This window comes from Geotrypetes seraphini, chromosome 14 (assembly GCF_902459505.1).
Source record: "Geotrypetes seraphini chromosome 14, aGeoSer1.1, whole genome shotgun sequence".
Lineage (NCBI taxonomy): Eukaryota > Metazoa > Chordata > Amphibia > Gymnophiona > Dermophiidae > Geotrypetes > Geotrypetes seraphini.
In genome coordinates this window covers 28,651,028-28,656,443 of record NC_047097.1, presented here as the reverse complement: position 1 = coordinate 28,656,443, position 5,416 = coordinate 28,651,028, and the positions used below count along the sequence as shown (strand labels likewise).

The 5,416-nt window shown below is 41.3% G+C and overlaps 1 long non-coding RNA gene across 1 annotated transcript; it reads left to right on the top strand.

Moving 5' to 3' along the window:
* The first annotated feature begins 771 nt into the window (after positions 1-771).
* LOC117348190 lies at positions 772-4,957 on the top strand. The gene is made up of 3 exons (XR_004536923.1): positions 772-880; positions 3,830-3,937; positions 4,835-4,957. It is a non-coding gene; the product is annotated as an uncharacterized LOC117348190 (long non-coding RNA).
* Positions 4,958-5,416: the final 459 nt, after the last annotated feature.

Sequence of the window (5,416 nt, the reverse complement as noted above, 5' to 3'; positions counted from 1 at the left end):
TTTTTTGAACTTTATTGCAGTCCTTCCCAGCTACCCAAACCTTGCTTTCTGTGTGGCTTAGGGTATTGGCTCCTGGTCAAGTCCAATCGGCCACGCCCGGTCACAATATGAACATGCTATGCCCAGATTTCACCACATCTTAGTAAAAGGACTCCTTTATGTCTAAGAAGTTGTTCTCGCCTGAATGCTTTTGACAATGTGGGAAAAAGTTAGCATTTCCACCTGGCTCGCTGCTGAATTGTCTTATATCTGCATTCTGCTGTCAGTCACATGCTCTCCCCACAATCCATCAGCCAGACATGATTCCAACAGTATACTCTAGTTCAGGGATGGGCAACTCCGGTCCTTGAGGGACGGAATGCAGCCAGGTTTACAGGATTTCCCCAATGACTATGCATGAAATCTATTTGCCTGCACTGCTTTCAATGCATAGTCATTGGGGAAATCCTGAAAACCCGACTGGATTCTGACCCTCAAGGACCGGAGTTGCCCACCCCTGCTCTAGTTGCTGACCCCTAATTATCTCAGTATCTGATATATTTTTTTACAGTCTGTGCACATAAGCATACTGATGACAGGATGATTTAAGGGATCTCAAAATAGCAGCTTCTTCCTCTGTCGTTATGCCCCGCCCCTGTGAGATCCTATAAATGTGAGTGATGCATTATTCAACCTATAAGTGTTTTCCAATTCAAAAGAATGTGCCAATCTGTTTCTAGTACAAAAGGAAGGATTATTTTATTTAACTGCTTTTTTTTTTTATTTTTTTTCCAGCTGTGATTACCTTTCTCTGTCAGATGCAGACTTCAGGAATTCACTTCTGATTATGTAAATATAAAAATAAGGAGCCTTCTTTAGGGACTTCGTAGAGATTATTGAGGTAATTCTACAAACTTGTGCCTAGAGTTTTGCACCACTTATGTGCATCGAAGGTGGCTTTAAGGCGTTTTCATGCATAAATGCATCAGGTGCTATTCTATAAATTAACACTAAGTCCTAAATCAGGACTTTTTTGGCTTGCGAGCTACTTTTGGCCAAGTCATAATGATCTACCAACAATAAATTTTAAAAAAAAACCCCACAAAGCACACTGTACGCAGAGAAAATGTTAATTATAATTTATATTTGGTTTTTTTTCAAAGAGGTCAAGGCTTTTGCGCATCGGGTAAGCAGGGAAAACGCAAAGGCAACGCGAGTCTATCGCGGAAACCAGGATGGGCTCCGCAATCGACTTGCGTTGCCCTTGGGATCTACTGGTTGATCACGATCGACCTTTTGGGCACCCCTATCCTAAAGCATATAATTCCAAAGTAGACAAACATGGGAGGCGCATGGGCAGACTTCTGCTGCACGCCTCTTATTACGTTAGTCACTAAGCCCACGTTACCCCTCTCCTCAAGTCACTTCATTGACTTCCTATCCTTTCCACTTACAGTTCACTCCTGTTACTGACCTACAAGTTTAATCTCTCCATAGCTTCTCGGTATCTCTCCTCTCTCAATCCCCCCTCTCTCAATCCCCCCCCACCCCTACCCAGGCACTCTGCTCATCAGGTAAGTCTCTTATCTGTACCCTTCTCCTCTATGGCCATCTCCAGACTCCATCCCTTCTTCTTTGCTGCACCGTATGTCAGGCTCCGTCTCTGGCAGTCTTCAAATCCAGACTCGAAGATGCTTTCAATTCCAAACTCCAACCCACTTTCTAAGCACCAATATCTGTCATATTATTCCCTCTGTAATTCCCCCACCTGAGCACTGTGTATTGAAGCACCTTCTTGTCCAGTTTGTCTGTCTTGACTACGTCGTAAGCTCTTTTGAGCAGGGACTGTCTCTTCTGTGTTTTGATGTCCAGCACTGTGTATGTCTACTAGTGGTATAAAATAATTAATTAGTAGTAGTACAATGCCAAGGAACAAGGGGGAATTCTTTAAATGGTGCCCCAAAATGGGGACATAAATATTTGGTGCTGTCATTCTATAAAGGGCACTCACCTTTTATAGTATAGACCATGGTACTGATTCCCACACCTAACTTTAGGCATCAGACTTTCATCTGCTGAAAAATGATATAAATGCTGGCATCGTCTTCAAAACTAGGAGCAAAATACACCATATAGTTCATCTAATTTACTCTCAATACTTCAATCCCAGAACACTATTAATTTTTCATATCATTTTTCAACAAACTTTTTTTCCAATTTACTTAATCATAAACCATGTTCTTAAAAATATATTAAATCATGCAATATATTATTGTCTAGTGCTCAGAAAGCATCTAAGTGACAAAATGGTCACCAAACTGACCAGATGACTACTGTATGCATGAAGATATGTCTCTCCCACACTCCCCCACTAACCCCCTCTCCTCCTCCCCCCCAAAAAAAAAAAAAAAATCTGAATGAAACAGTCCATACCCGTGTCTAGAACAGCAGCACCTGGAATGGGAAAGCCTAGTAGAACTCCACACAGGTGTCTTACGTGGCCAGGTGCGTAGACTGGTGAACCATAGAGAGGAGAAATCAGACCCATAAGCCACTCTAACCACAACATTAATGGTGGAAAGTGTGAGCCCACCAAAACCCTACTGTACTACTATATAGGTGCTACCTGCAGCCATAAGGGTTATTGTGGTGGTAAACAGGTGAGTATAGTAGGTTTGGGGGTAGTTTTGGTGGGCTCAGCATAAATTATAAGGGGTATATGGTGAGATATCTATCTGGCACCCTTTATGTGAAGTTCGCAGTAGTGCCCTCTAAGGTACCCCACTGCTCTATTTGCATGTTTATGTGGCCAGTCCATTACAGTGCTTGCCCTTCCCACAACTAAATGGTGCTGATTTGGATGTTTCTAACTTAGACGTTTTTGTGGTCAAAAATAGTGAATAAAGTTAGATGTCCTGGTGGCCTAGATACTCTGACAGCCAAGACATCCAAGTAGGCAATGAAGAACATAAGAATAACCTTACTGGGTCAGACCAATGGTCCATCAAGCCCAGTAGCCTGTTCTCACGGTGGCTAATCCAGGTCCCTAGTGCCTGACCAGAACCTAAGGAGTAGGAACATTCCAGAATCCCAAAGAGTAACAAAAGATTCTGGAACCCCAAAGAGTATCAAGATGCCATGCTTCCGATCAAGGGCAAGCAGTGGCTTCCATGTCTTTCTCAATAACAGAAAGACATGGGGACATCTTGTTCCAAAATGGATATTTCTTCACCTCCGACTTTGGACGTCTTACAGGAAATGTCCAAAGTCGGACTTAGATGTACCTCTAAAATGGCCCTCCATGTCATTGTAACATAGTAGATGACGGCAGATAAAGACCCAAATGGTCCATCCAGTCTGCCCAACCTGATTCAATTTAATATTTTTTTTCTTCTGGTCAAGAATCCAAAGCTCTGCCTGGTACTGTTCTTAGGTTCCAACTACTGAAGTCAAAGCTCATTCCAGCCCATCTACGCCCTCCCAAGCCCATCCTCAACTGAAGGCCATATACAGACACAGACTGTGCAAGTCTACCCAGTACTGCCCTTAGTTCTTCAATATTTACTATTATTTTCTGATTCTAGATCCTGTGTGTTAATCCCATGCTTCTTTGAACTCAGTCACCGTTTTCCTCTCCACCACCTCTCTCGGGAGCGCATTCCAGGCATCCACCACCCTGTCCGTAAAGTATAATTTCCTAACATTGCTCTTGAATCTACCACCCCTCAACCTTAAATTATGTCCTGGTTTTACCATTTTCCTTTCTCTGGAATAAATTTTGTTCTACGTTAATACCCTTCAAGTATTTGAACGTCTGAATCATATCTCCACTGTCTCTCCTTTCCTCTAGGGTATACATATTCAGGGCTTCCAGTCTCTCCTCATACGCAAACCTCCTAACATTTTTGCTGCCCTCCTCTGGACCGCTTCAAGTCTTCTTGCGTCCTTCGCCAGTGAGGTAAGACTTCTTTTGACTGAACCCATGGTGGTGGTAAAGGCCATTAATAATAAAAACTGCTGCTTGAATTGGTTTTTATATGTTTCTATGTGCATGATTTATCTACATTATGTCTGATATGACTAAAAATTTACTATTTCTATTGCAGTTATTTCAGGTTTACCCAGCCCAATCCCTGTTAGATGGGAATAGATGTCAAATTATCTGTATGTAAAAAAGAAATGTTTGGACACATTAACACTAACTCAGTTATTGTTTGAAATACCCTATACCAGTCTTGACTAACCCCAGAAGGCAATAGAATAAAGCCATGCATGTCGTAGGCATTCCCTCCCACTTCAATAGGAACAATCCCTTATATGGGAACTTAGATGTTGTATGTTGAATCGTCGGCCGCTTACTTATAATTGCAGTCCCTCTTCCTTTTCTTCCTATCCTAGGGGAAGTATAGATGGAATACTTCTTAGATAAACCCTGAGTCAGATAACTATCTTCCTCTTGTTTCAACCATGTTTCCATCAAGAAAATCAAATCGGGGTTTTGTTCTTTCAATAGCAAAACTAGGACGTCTATCTTAGACCTTATAGATTGACAATTTAACAATGAACATTTCACTGTTAAACCTACAGATACAGTTCTTACCTTACTGTTGACCTTCCACATTTACACTTGGATTAAATTATTAATTTGCCGTCCTTTTCAGGAATTAGTTTTTGGCTCCTTTCTATTTGTCATCAAAACCGGGATGTGATCTAACCACTCCAGCTTTCGACCATCCGTCCTTGTTTAATCTTAAGCTTGAATGAGAAAAGCCCTTTGCAAAGAAGTGAGTGTTAACGATTATTGCAGTTAGAAGATTTACTCTCTTTTTCCTGAACTGCTTATATTTGTTTCTAGAACCCAACCACAAAACCCTGAGGAAGCTGCTGTGTGTGGCGAAACGGGACCCGTCGGAGTATCAACGACTACAAGTGTTGGCTATATTTCTGAACACTCTGGCAAAAAATGCAGTTTGGGCTAAGATATTCATCAAGCGAATGGCAAGAGCAAGATAAGTAAACCAGCTCTGTTCTTTTGCTTAAAAAAATCAGGAATATGAGTATAGCACTAACAAGATAGTTGATGGTATTGAGAGAGCCCTAACCACTCCCGATGTGAATTTAGGGTGGGTTTAAAGAAGATTTAAAAAATCTTTACAAAAAGTATATTAAAAAAAAGAAGAAAAACTAAGAAAATGAATTAATATTAGTCTGAAAAGTTTTGATATAAAATAAGATAAATTATTTAATTGACGTGTCTAATTAGCTACAATAGAGTAGTAAGAATTGTGGGGGTTGTCATTGAAACATATGAACATAAGAATTGCCACTGCTGAATCAGACCAGTGGTCCATCATGCCCAGCAGTCCGCTCACGCGGCAGCCCTCTGGTCAAAGACCAGCACCCTAACCGAGACTAGCCCGTTCTTGTTCAACAGGAA